Source organism: Strix aluco, chromosome Z (assembly GCF_031877795.1).
Source record: "Strix aluco isolate bStrAlu1 chromosome Z, bStrAlu1.hap1, whole genome shotgun sequence".
Classification (NCBI taxonomy): domain Eukaryota; kingdom Metazoa; phylum Chordata; class Aves; order Strigiformes; family Strigidae; genus Strix; species Strix aluco.
The window spans coordinates 76,115,689-76,132,096 of NC_133971.1; positions in this window are offsets into that span (position 1 = coordinate 76,115,689).

Here is a 16,408-nt window from a genome sequence, read left to right on the forward strand (position 1 = left end):
TTCACTACTTGCAAAACCTCAGGATATGGACCTACAGCAGCCTCACATCTATGGGGCTCCCTGATTCAGCTGCCTCTAACAGACTGAAATTAAATGTTTTACCAAAAAAAGCCACTATGTTTAACTAACTGTTCTTTGTCATCCCATCTGAATACACTATGCCATGAAGAAATAATTTAGATGAGCTTCAATGGGCAACCTATCTGCCAGAGCAAGAAAAACTATTTATACATTAAATTACTAACTTTGAAATGACTAACTTCATCATACTATTTCTTACTAAATCTCTCTTTAAACAATTTGAAACAAAGTAAAATATTTTTACAACTAACATTAAGAACGGTCTGTACTGCCTGGAGACCAGGTGGGAACCTGTATTACTCTGTTACCAGGGTATTCTTTTGTTCGGCTCCATTTCAGTAAAGCTAATCAGAACAATAAAAATGCCATGAAATTATTTGGCAGCTAGACATTATGCCATTACAGAGGATCAGATTTAATTGAGGGTGATAAGCTGGTTTCTTTTTTACGTGCATATATAAAATGGCATAGATAACATGCAATGGAATGTGGCAGAAATAATGTTTGCAATGAAGTTACTCAACCATGACATAAGGTGAAATGTAGCTAAAAGATGGAGCTCAATAAGTGCTCCCTGTTTGAGAGAGGGCAGAAATCTGATTGTCAGTGTGCATGCTGGGAACACAGTTTGACTGAAGACTGGCTAAACAGAAGAATTCTCCCAAAGTACAAGCTGCCCTGTAGATCTAGATCACTTCACAGAGACATTTAAAACACTATGCAATTGTTCCACATTTAAAAGGAAGCCTAGTTCTAAGAGAAAATGTATGGTTATGAGCACTACATAAAAATAAACTTTCCTCTACTTTTTCTGATTCCTACTACTTGGTACTACATCAAAACATACTGTTGTTTCCTATCAGCAAATTCTATTCTGCTTTCATGACTGCTTTCATCAGGAAGTGAAATCACGAACTGGTGACACATCCCTACATAATATGACTGACATAAAAAGTGTTTTTTACCAAAGCTATAATAGGGCCATAAGCTCTGGCTTGTTCATATTGGTGACTGGAAAGGATAATGACAGATTGACCTTACTTCCTGCATTAACCAGGACAATGACTCTCACCCGAGTATTTCTACATCAAACAATCATTATTCAAATCACATTATGATAGTCCTGAGAACAAAGATAGAATCCCACTGTCTTAGACACTGTACAAAGAAGAGTTTCTGCTCTTAAGAACTGAAAATGTAAGTAACCAATTAATAATACAGAGTGGAAGGAAGGGATATAACAAGCAGGTCAAAACTTGAATATTTTTTGTTTAAAAATAATGATTATTTTAATTGCAAAATATTTTCAAAACATCCCATAAACTGGAAATTGCCTATGAAGAATCAGTTTTAGAAAATTCACTTCAGAATGTCATTTCAGAATGTCACAAATTCTTTTTCAACCACAGCCAATGCAAGCAAATTTTCAAAATTCCAAAATTAACAGATATCACCAACTATCAATATAAAGCATTTTGGTTTGAAATTTTCCAGTAGAATCTTTTCTGAAATCTAAGCAAATAATTGCAGTTTTATTATAACTTTATTTTTCTCAAATGAAAACATGTTGTGTTGAAAAATTTCTGATAATTTTAATTACACACAGAATTTCAATGAGCAATGCAATGGCATGAAATGACTTGCTACTTTGACATTTCTGGGGGAAGATGCTGGTGTAGAAGTGAGGAAGTTTATTGCAGAGAGACTAAAATTTATGGGAAGCAAAGGAACAGGACTTTGAAAGTAGTAGAGGTAACACAGTAACACAAACGTATGAAAGGTTTATGGAGTGAATCTGAGGGAAAGAGAGATTGACACAGAAGGGACATTGAGGAATGACACAGAAGGGTGAAAGAACAAATTGTTCGCACTGGGTGGTAAAGGATCAGATAAAGTTGTAATTTTGAATGTATTCCAATATCCCCTTCGAGTTTCAAAGCTCCATCCACTGGATGCCATCCCCAAATAGCCTTTTCTCAGTGAACACAGGGGATGGGGTTGAGTGGAGAAGGATCTTCTGGATCCTAGTGCCTGCAAGGATCAGTAGAGCAATGCTGAAGAAAGCTGTGACCTTAGCTCTAGCACAGTTTCTTTATTCCTTCTCACTGAGACAGTCCATTTTGGCTGAGCCTCTGTCTGGAGCCTCTCCTCAAAGCTTTACGACTGTGGTAAGACTGTAACAGAAAGTACCTGGCTGCAGGGAAATAAATGTTCTTGTTTAACCACAAAAATGCTCAGTAATTAACAATATCAGTGGGAACAGAGAAGACTATTGGACAAATAATTGTTTTCTGTTTCAGTGTTCTCTTTTTCAGGAGTTCCTCATTATGAGGTCGTAAAAGTAGCTGTTTCTTTGTCTTTTTCTGAGTACATGTTGTACATTTACACTTGCTTAACTGACTGCAGAGTTACTCTGTAAAAGAACACAATTACCAAAAATTACTACTTCAATCAAATGGATATAAACACCCAATGTCCTATTATTTGTGAACATGAACATTTCTCAAACATATTCCCTGAGCTTCAAACTTGTTGATAAAAGAGCTTTGTTGTTGCATGCTAAAGGCTACTACTAATGCCATATACAGATTAAGTGGCAAACTGGTTAGCTAAAGGAATAAAACAATGTTATCTGGGTAATCTAAAACTGAGGGAAAAATGTTTTCTTACAATTATTTGAGAGAAATTGCTGACAATAATGGGAATAAATCAATATTTAACCTTCAACCTTCACTTTCCAGAGCTTAAGGTAATTAATCTTTTGTCATTCTAACCTAAAGCATTATACTTCCTTTAATACAGGAATATGTGGATATGCAGAGAAGTATCTTTATCACACCTAGCTCTAATTTTGGTGGCATTTTGTAGACCTCCTCCAGTATCTAATTCCGGAGTAGACTACTGTTTAACACGTTATGAACACATTATTTTGTACAGGTGCTTACACAGGTGGCATTAATCTCTAATGTCAGTAAAAACCACACAGCTTCCTAATTAGGAGTGTCTCCTTACAGAAAGTCAAATGTTCAAACTACTCTGAACTATCTAGATGCCAAACCAGTAACAGTATCAATACTGCTTTATCATAATCCTGTTCAATTCCACATAGATGTTCATCTTCCTGCAAAAGTATCTTTATTTAATTACACTTTTGCAGTGAAAGAATACTGAAGCTCCTAAAAGATGCAATATGCATTCTGTGGGAACTGAATTCACCCTTTGATAAGGAGTATGAATTTTCCTTCTAATTTCTTCACAATGAATATATAAACTGAATGAGGTATAGCACTAACCTGATCTACCCCCCATCTTCATCCCAGGCTGCTACTCCTTGGAGATTCTCAGTCATGGTGAATCGTGTTTTGGATTTTTTTTTTTTGTTTTCCAGTATAAGAAGATGACCCTGAGGTTGCAGACTGTGAGACTTTTATGTACTTGTTTACAGAATAAGGACTTACACTGCAATCTCTGGAGGTTAAAGGTAAATTTATTAATGTATTCATTCATTAACCCATTCATTCATTAACTCACTTGCTCTGTTCCTTAAAAACTGCAAGGACAGTATTCTGTCTCCTACTCATGAATGTGTTTTTAACAGGTAATATTTGCATCCCTGACAGAATAAATAAAACGGGTCAAGAAACTACTTGAAGAAATGAATTTTGCAAAGAGAGAAAAATCTTCATTGTGCAGCAAAGACAAATGAATGGCTTCACTAATAAAGATTAACTAAATATGGGATATTAGGTTTTGGACTATGGATACTGTTTAGTTTTAACAAACTAAGGACATAAGAATGCTTCTCCCTTACCTCTGCTGTAACACTGAATATGTCCAGTTAGACATGAATGTTTCAGTTCGTCCTAGTCCTCTGTGGAGTTTGCACACTTGGTTAAATAATGAAGAAATAGCTACCAAGCAGAATTTGGAGAAGAAAAGATTTCAAGGAATAGAAAATATATTCTGTACTAGAGCAAAATCTATTTTTTTTTCTTCAGTACATTCCGATTATTTGGTGAAAAAAGACTCAGAATGAAATGACTTCTGCTTATAGCATGTATTGATGCATCTGGTTACATCTCTTTTTTTCAGTATATGTTATTCGATTCACTGTTTATTGAGTAACTTCAGTGGCTGTGAAATTTCTCCTTCTTTGCACTCAGTCTCAGATTGGACCTATGGTGTGTATGATAATTATCAAGTTTTATACTGGGCAATGACTTCACCTTGGAACACTGGTCAACACTGAAGTTCTCTGCCTTTGAAATGGCATGATTTTTCAAGATGATAAAACCACCATCCAGTCTAGGAACCAAAGGGGAAGGTATGAAGGTGGGGTGTTGGAGTGGTCAATTCAGAACTGCTTGCAAGAAAAACCATCTGATTTTTATCTAAAAGAAAATTCTGACCAAAATTCAAAAGTTTCAATAATTGCAGGTAGACAGAAATGACTTTTTATGCCCCAAAATGTCACAAAATGCTCACAAAAATGTCAAAAAAAGAGAAAATGTGAAGGTAATAAATTGGAAATATCAATGACATTTCTTTTAGGAGTATTTGGTATTTACAGGGCATCAAAAAAAAGGCAGAAACATCAGGAACTTTCTTGCTTGCCCTTTGGATGGTGGGCTTCATGGTAAATTGCAGCAAAGCAGGAAATTTTACTAACAGCTGAAATAATTTTAATCATGCTAATTTAGAACACTAGAAATCAACTACCAGCCTCTATAATTAATATCAACCCATTTTGTTTTATATTCCATTACAATCAACTTTAATTAGTATTTAGTTATCCAATCATATTTCAAATGGTAAAAACATTCATTTTGTGTTTAATCCACAATATTTCTTCCTCAATCCCTGAAATAAAAACCTTATGTTGACATTTATGAAAGGACAGGAGGAAAAAATGCTGTAACCGTGGGTTTTACTTTAGGTAATAACAACAGAGGCTTTTAAATCCTTGCTTACATAAAGCCTGACCTTTTAACTTGATATAAAAGTCATTTTTAGTGAAACTTGGATCCACAATTCAGTCATTATTGTTACCTGCATCTTTTCAAGTTGCCTTTTCACTGATGCCTTTTATGGTCATATGCCTGCATCTTCTTGGCTGCCTGCCCTAGGTAGCAGCACATTTTATATAATTTAAATGGAAAAATCATTGAAAAATAACACAACCATATTTTAAATTACTCTTTTAGTTTAATCCTTGAGTTGCTCTACTGACAGTATGTTGAATATATCATCTGACACTGTTTAACAGATACTGGCACCAGACTGTCAAATCCAATTCAGATGGTTTGTTTAACTGGACATGGTAGGAATCTTGAGCTGGAACAGTAAGATCTCTAGCTGGAACAGTAAGATCTCTGTCTCCCTTAAGGTCTTCTTCCACTTGAAATTTGTGCATCCTTCAGAGTGCATACAAAAAGGATGGTTACACCTTTGACAAGGCTGCCAATAGAACAGTCTTGGATGGCTATCACCAGCACACGGAACAAAGCAGCAGTGAAGCAGCTCAAGCACACAGAAACTATTAGGGCTCCAAGACCCTGCCACAGAAGTGGGTGGAAGGGGCACCTTTCCTTCTTCCTCCCTGGAGTTTTGTCCCAAGTGCAGCTCAGAGAGTGCAGGGGACTCGGCTTGCAAAGTTGCTCTCTGGATGAAGAACAGGTTTTGAGGGTTGCCTCGAGGTGGTCTTTCAAGACAGCACAAGCAGCAATAGGGCCTTAAGAGGGCAAATTATTTGCAGACAATATGGATGGGTAATTGAGGCATTTTGAAATCTTTAGACATAAATATACACTTAGAAATAAGTAGACCAAGTGAGTCATAGAAGTCCATTGGGTTATAAATACCATTTTGTTTGTTTTTTTCTCAGATTTCTTCAAACTGATTTTTACCTGACATTCAGAGCCCTAGCTACATTTAAACATTTGCTGTTGTACTTTTCATTTACATAGCTACCTTCTATGAAGTATGCTGACTGGTACAAAAATTACTAGCTGTTCAATAATACAGATCAATTCTTCTTCAAAGTTAAATGCTGCTGAATAACATACACTAAGGACACACTCAGTTCAACAGCCACCTCTGCAATGTTCTTGAACAGCTCCAGATGCCTACTGCCAATGAAGCAGCGTGATGATGCAAACCTCACTTCTCCATTCTGGACTGTAGCGTGAGCTACTCAGAACAGGCACCCAGAATCACACAGATTGAGCGTCACGGGTGTACAGATCTGAACACACAACCACTAACCTCATGTGTGGTTGTAAGTGCAGTCAGAATGCTACGTTATCCTATGCAGAAAAGAGGTAGGCAATGCCCCAGTTGTTGGAAGGTTAAATAAACACAGTAACATTTAGCCACTTCTCACAGCCCGTCTTGTCCTTGATATGAAAACCCAAATCAAGAGGACAGTTTTTTTAATAGAGATTTCTAGTACACGCCTCCAGTGCTGCAAAACTTGCTTCTGCAAGTTGTTGATGCACACTGCATTTCAAAATCTACTCCATTATTTCAGTTTCCAACTCTAATTTAATTGCGCAACTCTTTAACTGCTTAAACAAAATTCATTCTTTCAAGGGTGAAACCAGCACTTGAAAATAGTGATGTATTCATAGAAGCATATGAAAGGAAAAGGTCATGGGCTCTTTTTTAGGTCTCAAAAACTCTGTTTTGAGCAAGAGTGCTTACTTTTTATACCTGTGTATACCTAGAATAGTTTCACAATTATGTGTATACAACAGTACAGACAAAAATCTCTAAATCAGCAAGTGCGCAATAACAACCATGTTGCTATACCAAGTATGACCATTTATTCTTAGCTTATTTATTAGCTTAAGTTTACTCCTTTCCATTTTAATACTCAATCTTGAATCACCTTGCCCTTCAAATACACTTACAACATTCAAAAATGTAAACAAATGCTGTGATTCCTTTTACAGGATCACATTCTGAGCAGATATATTTGTGAGACTAGATATATGTGAATATTTTCTTTGAGCACGGTATTAAAGTTCTATATGTATTCATGAACAACTGCACATAGCAGATGCAAGAAGAAAGCTGTCTTAAGATCCTTTATGTGGCAAAGGGAAGACCCTTCTACTGAGAAAAAGGCTATTAAGTCTACTAGTGCTTCAGGAATCATTTGTTATCCTATTTTTCCATGTGATGGTTTTTCGTATCATTAATACTATGATTTCTTTACATGTTCCACATCTGGTAATTTCACTTGTTCAAATTCATGCACTCTCATGCGAATTTCACGGTCCAGGCAGATCTATTTGTTTGGTGTCATTACCAAGCATATTTTCTAGGAATATATTCATACTTCACAAGACTCAGCAATCAAGCACATGGCCTCAGTCCTTTACTATGCCGTCTGTATGAACCTCTTTACTCCTTTGAGTGTCCTATTGATCTGAACTTACTTTTCGAGATTTCTGTCTTCTTTGGGATGAACATGAGTTACACACTGCTTTATTAACATTCTTCTTTAACCCTAAGCATTGTAGCATCTGTGGATTTTTTTTTAGTATGGTACCTGCACAATATGAATTGCTACATGTAAAATATAGAGCATCAAGTGGATTCTTAAAACAGTAGCACACTAAATGGATGTGAATTATTGAAAAATTTTATGGAGTTATTCCTGATTTGACACAATTTTTGCTTATATTCTTCTGGATTTCCTGCAGGAATCTGAAGGCTTAGTAGCAGTTTCTCAAGGTCAGTTTTGCCATGGAATTAAATTCACATGTATACACTCTGATATGAAAACAATTTTATTTCACTGAATTCATGCATTTTTGCCACTCAGTGAATTAAATACTTACCAATCCATTACTAGAAACTAAAAATAATAGGAAATAGTTTGTGCTTTTGGTACCCTGGCAGGGCAAATATTCTAGATTATGGGCTAAATGCATCAACTGGATATGTAAACAATCAGCAGGAAGCACTGCTAGCACCAGTAATATTTTCTTAAGAACCACTGCAGAAATATAGCAGGCAACTGTTAAAATCAGAGGCATTTCTGCAGACTGGCTGTAGGTGAAATTGGTAGGAATCTTCATTGGTTCAAAGGCTTTAAAACTAGGCTCTCAGTTTCCTGACTTGCTGCTGCTGTGTGAGACCTGATAGTATTTTCACATTCCTCAGTGAAAGCATAGGTTCTGGAGCACAAATCTGTGGATAAGAGGAGGAAAAAAATTTCAAGGGCAGAGATTCATGGAGGACACCAAGTCCTCCAGGTACCATACAAGAGGTGGGGAAGACAGAAGTGAGTATCAGAAAGCAGATGTGTGTTCTGCTGATAAAGGGGGAGAATTAGAATTCAGGTCCAGAGTTCCGCTCCTATCCCTGCCAACAGCTTAGTCTCTGGTATCTTGGACATCTCTTGCCCACCTGCAAAATGGGCAGATGCTAAATCTCACTGAGATGTATATCTTTTTAACTACACTTATAATTTTCATGTTGATTAAATTTAATGTTTCCAAGACACTTTGAGGATTTTAGATTGAAGGGATTATTCACGAACAGATTATTGCTAGTAGTGACTTCATTGTAAATAATTTAAATAAAATATCCAAGTGGCAGAAATTTTAGTAAACATTTCAAAGAATCACAGAATGGATGAGGTTGGAAGACCTTTGGAGACTGTCTAGTCCCACCCCACTGCTCAAAGCAGGGTCAGCTAGAGCAGGCTGTCCAGTTGGGTTTTGACTATCTCCAAGGATAGCAATTCCACAACCTTTCTGGGCAACCCTTTCCACTGTTTGACTGCCCTCACACTAAATAAGCTTTTTCTTATGTTTAAGGGGATTTTCTGATACTTCAGTTTCTGCTCATTGCTTCATGGCTTTCCCTGGATGCCACTGAGAAAAGCCTGGCTCCATCTTTACTTCCCTCATCAGGTATTTATACCCACTGATGAGATTCCCCTGAGCCTTCTCCTTCTCCTGTCTGAACAGTCCCAGCTCTCTCAGCCTCTCCTCATGGGAGAGATGCAGTTCCTTAATTATCTTAGTGGTCCTTTGCTGGACTCACTCTGGTATGCCCATGTGTTTTTTCTACTAGGGAACCCTGAACTGGACACAGCACTCCAAGTACTTTAAACTTAAGACTATCTAACCCTTCACAACAACACTTGAAAAACAAAGCTAAAATGTATAACTAATTCCATTCATTGAGAAAGGGAGAGATTATGAGGCCATCTCTGAGAAGAACTTTGCGTTAGAGCTCCACTATGCTAATTTTCCACTGGTGAATATGTATAAGAACTGGCACTGAGGTTCAGGAAATTCTGGTTCTAATCCTGAATCTCTTTTTATTTTCTTTTATGTAATATTTTTCCATTAATCAAAATATGATTCCTTTTTTTAGAGGAAATGTGTTCATAACAAAAGCAGCAGCCAATGACTGAATTCCTTTACAAACCACTTTATTTTTGACTTTACAGCCAAACCGTTAAATAACTCATATAAATTCTCAACCTGGGAACAAACTGTCATTCTTCAGAAAGTTCATCTGTGTTTGGCTAACTGCATGGAAAATAAAAGCTTTGTCATTTCTTGATATTTTTTTCTCTCCCTCCATTAGCATGCAGGTTGGTAACCCCTAACAAGAATTACATGCCTGTCACTTCTATTTGAGTGACATTCTGTGATAGCACATTTTAATGATTATCACTTTACAAAAACTTCAGAGTGACAGCACATTTCTCATTACTGAGGAACTTTGTTCTTTTCAGCATCTACAAAATATGCAGGTCTGTGTTTTTCCTGCAGCTTTACTTATACAACCACATTCGACAGTAAAATCCAGCAAAGTCTCCTACTTACATGATGAAAGTAGTACTAGGTTATGAAGTTTGGGTGGAGCACCTGAGTGTGGTGGGTTGAGCCTGGCTGGATGCCAGGTGCCCACCAGAGCTGCTCTATCACTCCCCTCCTCAGCTGGACAGGAGAGAGAAAGTACAACTAAAGGCTCATGGGTCGAGATAAGGACAGGGAGAGATCACTCACCAATTACCATCTCGGGCAAAACAGACTCAACTTGTGGACATTAGTTTAATTTATTACCAATCCAATCACAGTAGGATAGTGAGAAATAAAAACTAAATCCTAAAACACCTTTCCCCCACCCGTTCCTTCTTCCTGGGCTTAATTTCACTCATGATTTCTCTACCTCCTCCCCTGCAGTGCTGCAGGGGGCAGGGAATGGGGGTTGTGGTCAGTTCAACAGATGTTGTCTCTGCTGCTCTTTACTTCTCAGGGGGAGGACTCCTCACACTCCTCCCCTGCTCCAGTGTGGGGTCCCTCCCACAGGAGATAGCCCTCCATGAGCTTCTCCAATGTGTGTCCTTCCCATGGGCTGCAGCTCTTCATGAACTGCTCCAGCGTGGGTCCCCCATGGCGTCACAAGTCCTGCCAGCAAACCTGCTCCAGCACGGGCTTCTCTTTCCATGGATCCACAGATCCTCCCAGGAGCCTGCTCCAGCGTGGGCTTCCCACGGGGTCACAGCCTCCTTCGGGCACATCCCCCTGCTCTGGTGTGGGGTCCCTCCCGGGCTGCAGGTGGAGATCTGCTCCACCGTTACCCTCCATGGGTGCAGGGCACAGCTGCCTCACCATGGTCTTCCCCAGGGGCTGCAGGGGAATCTCTGCTCTGGTGCCTGAAGCAGCTCCTCCCCCTCCTTCTGCACTGACCTTGGTGTCTGCAGAGTTGGTTTGCTCACACATTCTCACTCCTCTCTCCAGCTGCAGTTGCTGTTGTGCAGGGTTTTCTTTCCCCTTCTTAAATATGATCTCACAGAGGCACTACCGCCACCACCTTGGCCAGCGGTGGGTCTGTGTTGGAGCCGGCTGGCACTGGCTTTGTTGGACATGGGGGAAGCTTCTAGTAGCTTCTCATGAAAGCCACTCCTGTAGGCCCCCTGCTACCAAAACCTTGCCACGCAAACCCAATACACTAAGGATATTGTGAATTGAGGAGATGGGCTCTGTGCCAGCTATGACTATGGCAGCACAGAGGAAGAGAATGCTCATCATGGGTTTTGTAATGATTTATGTACCACCCTTCTTCTCAAGCCAGGAGATGCGGTTTGAATCACAGACGGTTGGTATGAAACAAAATAATTTTCAAATAGTTCCATTCTACACAGTGGTATTGACATATATTGATGATGTCAGGGTGTGATGAGTGGTTTACCCTTATGTCCCCAGTTGCATCAAACATTTCTTGGCTACTGCTAACACTTTGTGCCCTTGAATACAGTAAGTCTGTAATTTTGTGAGACAAAAGCTCTTTCAGGAACAGTTTTGCAATACTGAGTCACCAGGAGTTAAGTTCTAAAACATGGCAATAACACATGATTCAAGCTGAGACCATACTGGAAAAATTCCATGTTTTTCCATGAGCAGTGGAACTAATAAAGCCTGATTTTCTAAGTATTTGTTTCACCTTGCCACCAGCTTCCTCATTCCTGACATCCTCTATGATACTCCATTGACCAAGAGACAGAAAGGCTATGGCTGGGCTGGAGATAAACTTATGCCAATGGGGTGGCTTCAACACAAGTTGGCTTCAATGGCCAGCATGCATATGCTGATAAGTTTAATGGCCTTTTCCAAATGGAATGAAATGTTAACTAAATTCTACACAATTTTCCTTTCACATGAGGAGAAACGCTAATTAGGGTCTCTCTTCCATTCATCTGACAATTTTCAGAAAAATTTTATGCTTCTATTATCTTTGAGAATTCTACCCTCTTTTAATTATGATTTATACCAGGCAAGAGGACAATACAACACCGGAAGGAAAGGGCCTATAGATTGTGAGACCAGTTAGCCTCACTTCCTTAATAAATCAAGAGCAGTTTCACATATAAAAATCGCCAATGATTATTTTTTAATTTTAGAGTAAATTTTATTTTCCAGTAAGTCTGTAACAGTATTTCTGTTCACTCAGAGCATGCAGTTCTTTTTTATGGGTTGTCACTTGAGCAAACAGGCCATAAGCTTTTAAAAAACATGTGGACTACAAATTATTGCCTCACTTGGATTAAAATAGACCGGTTTGGCCATTGGCCTAGAAATCAGGAGGTATAATTTAAATTATCATCTCATCCTAAGGAAATTCAATCCCAAATCTCTTATTTCTTATGGCATAGAGTAATCTGGGCTAGAATTGTTCTCTACGCTCTTATTTCCATTCTGGCTACGAATGCAAGAGCTACAGGGACAGAAAAAAAGATAACGAGGACAGAATGTAGCTATAGGTTACCATTTAGGGTACTTGGTTGGGAAAGAATGAGGTTTGCTTGCTCCTTGCCCAAATTTTATGTTTATTGTACAGTGGCTGCTTAATGTAAAATACATGAAGAGATCTGGTTGACAGGAAACACGGTATTTTAGAATAGCAATGCAAAGGAATGTGCAAGACAGCCTGAATCTGAAGTCAGATGTGAAAACAGATTTGCTGCTTAACTGGCAGGATGGTTCAGTTTACTACAGTAGTTAAGGTAGAATATAAGAAGCAAAGGACTTGGGTGACTGATCGGGAACTGTCCTTGTGCCCTGTCTAGCTTGCTCTACTGGTGACAAGTTCACAAAGAAATGTCAGAGATACAGGTCAATATTATTTTGGACAAAAGGCAAAAGAAAAGGTTTGGATATGCAGATTCATGGGTAATCACCACAGATAGATGGAGTTGTCAATTCAGATCAGATTCTGATGAGATGCAGAATAAGATATGAAGGGACAGTGAAAAAGGATCAAGAGTAGACCCCTGCAGAGAAAGAAGAGAGAAGACATGCTGTCGTAGTCAGGAGAATTATGGAAGACAGAGATAAAACTTCTTTCTCCTGTCATCTGTGTGTCTGTACACGTGGGCACACAGAAGGGAGGGGAGACTGAGGAAGAAGACTGTTGTAGAAGAAAAGAGATAAAGCAACTTGTCTTTTGGAATTTTTTTAAGAGGCAAATCAATTACTCAGCAATTTAATTGATGTTTCACAAGCTTCGTATGAAACAGTGAATGTCTGCATAGCAGAGCTTGTGGAGTCACCATCCTTGCAGACTGAAATTAGGCAACTACTTGTGTTTGTTTAATTAGATATGCAGAAGCATGTATTTGTTTAACTTTCCATTAAAAAAAAATGTTCTAAAAACAGTCTTGCAGAGCAAATCAATGGTATTTGCCTGAACAAAAGAAAGCCAAAAAAGCTAGTTGACCTTAACTCTAGATGTACAACAGCTGTTTAAGTTAGGAAAGTGGAAAACCAAATACAACATGTTTGTTTAGATGCCCAGGAAATACTGTGTACCTTTGGAACTTCCTAGTATGTAGTAAACAAACCTGCAAGGTTTGTGGTTAGGAAGCATGGTATCCACATATTCTCCTGCCTGTGTTAATTGCACTGAGCTAGGATGTGGCAGGTAAATCTTATTGCCAAGACTAAAAAGACCAGTTAATTACAAGCTACTGAAGTATTACTTCTTATTGGGGGCACTGCTAGTGAAGAATTTGAAAAGCAGAGGTAACTGTATGGGACATGCACACAAGAATCATTAAATTCTGGAAATGCTGCACACAGACAATGTTTCTGTATGGGACCCGATTGTAGGAAATGCTCTAAAAATTGAAAACAAAAGCAGAAGAAAGAACCAGCAGGGTCATCTAAATTTTATGGGACCTATTAGGGTTAAGTAGAACAGTATAGAACCCCAGAATCAAAGAATAATTCAGGTTGGAAGGGAGCTTGGGGATCTCTAATCCATCCTCTGCTGAAAGCAATCACCTATGAGACCAGACTGGGTTGCTCTGGGCTTAACCATTCATAGCTTGAAATCTCCAAAGATGGATACTGCACAAGCTTCCACTGGCTGACTGTCCTTAGGGTGAACAAATACTACCCTATATTCAGTTAGAACCTCTCTTGTTTCAATATATGCCTGTCATCTTTTGTCTTCCTATCATGTAGTGCAGCAAGAGCCTGCCCTCATCTTCTCAATAACTTCCCTGCAGGTACTGGAAGACTGCCATCAGGAAAATGCAGGCCCATATTTTCCTTTCTGTTTATAGTTCTACTGTCCTATTGTCACTCTCTGGTTCTAATCCAAAACTTCTACTCTCTTGGAGCACTCATCTGAATTTAAGGCTGATGCAGTAACTGCATATACCTTCTATGATGTCTGTGGTCTTTTCTCCCTCTTAGAAGCAAATGAAAACACTGTAAAACAAAAACTGCAGTTCCTTCAGTCATATTGGCTAAGAATCAATAATCAAGGGAAAAAAATGCACTTGGCCTACATAAAAAAGGGTATGTCAGCAGCATCTTATTATGAACATGTATATTTCTACAAAAGGAAACAAAATTCAAATAGATCATGAAAATGAACCCTAGTGAGCTACTGCTAGAAGTCTCAACTTGAAACAATAGTTTTGATTAATTTTTCTGGAATGAGTTATATAAAATAAAAGAAATCTCATCAGCTCCCATAGAACTGTCAACTGTGACAGTGAACAGACCTAAAAACCCATCAAAATATTAAAAATAGATATGTGTGAGATAATTACCAAGTCATATTTTGATACTTAACTATTATCCTTGTTACACTGTGCATTTTGATCACCCCTCTCTTCATATCTTGTCTGTATGGATGCACTTAGAAACCTATGTTGATGAAAATAAACTAGGTGGCCTCAGTAGGGAGGTAGGGTAAAACTATCAGGAGTTCAACAAAGAATGCAAACCAGTCTGTGGGCTCTCATACTCTTAGGAGAAACGGCTGATAATAAAACAAATGGTCTTGAAATTAGGGATTTTATTATAGGCCCAGAAAAGGACTTTTACATTTTGACTAGTATAATATTATCAGCCTTCCCTAGCCAGTTTAGCATGAACACTCCACAAATTACACAAGAATACATGGGCACAAAAAAAATGCTAACCCACTGCTAAAACAAAACCTATTCAAACTCTGGGTGTGAAAGAATGGTTCAAGAATATTTCATACTTATGGAAAAGTACTTCTTGAAATTGCCAAGATTAGAAAGAGCTTAGCTTGATGAAGCTGCTTAGTGTTTCAGAAGAAAAAGATTAGTATAGGTGGGAATTCATTTTTATTGTCATTTTCATAAAAGTTGCATGTTCCCAGCTCTAGTCCATTCCTTTTAACGCCACTGTCCCCTTCCCCACTGATAGAGATACTCTGCAGGTGCTTATTTAAACCTACAGCTGAAGAATAACAGACAATTTACTGCGTAGCATTAGCATTTCACTAAACTACCTGCATTGGAAGAATGGAGCCTATTAGAGAAAGATTGTTTGCCTGTTAAATAAGATCACTAGACAACAAATGTTTAGGTTTGAAACTGTTGAATTGAATGCAGTTATATCAACAACTAATTACCAGTTCATTGTTCTTAGTTCCTAAGATCCTAAGGCTCAAGGTATCTACTTATGGCCCAGGAAGCACATACAGTATTCTCTTTACTATGTCAAGAAAATGATGCTACATCCTCGAGGAGGGATACAATAAAGTTTTTATGTGTAGAGAAAAGGCAGCATCTTGCCTTTAATCAGCAGCAGAAAATACAATAAAGTTTTGAGATTCTCATATGCCTTCACGCCTTTTTTTTTTTTTTTTTTTTGGCTTGTGCTTGTGTGGTATAAGCCTTGCAAGTTTTGCTGATGTCGATGGATTCTTTTACTTGTTTCGGGACTGAAATGCCCTTTTTCTCATACAATATGCGAATATAATACAAGTAGCTTGTGGATACTTGAGAAAAACTAAAAAAGTTGCCCTCTGACTCAGAATATATTCTAGATCACAGGAAATGTAACTTCTTAATTTTAAATAAACCCATGCTGTTTACATGGAAACAGTCTGGAAATGGGCTCATAAAGGCTCTAATATGGTAATGCAGCAAAGCTCCAGTAATACCTTCAGTTATTAAACTGATTTGAAGATAAAAATAATAATCTCCCTCTCTTTGTGTATAAACAGCTGAAATGAAAACCCAAATGCAAATTGTTAGTGCTTCCCCATTGTCTTAATAAATAAACCATTAAGATCCCACAGTTAATCTGAATGAAACAGAAAACTCTCCTGAAGCTAAAATTGGTGAGATTAGAATCTCACTGAACAAACAAGTAATCTAGATCTGATTTAGTCTTTTCTGATTTGTAAAACACTCTGTTCAATGCAATGGAAAGATAATCCCTAGCATCTTGCACACTCATACAGCATTCCCTATTTAACAATTTAAAATACTGTGTACAAAGTGGGTATCTTGGTGCTGGTTGAG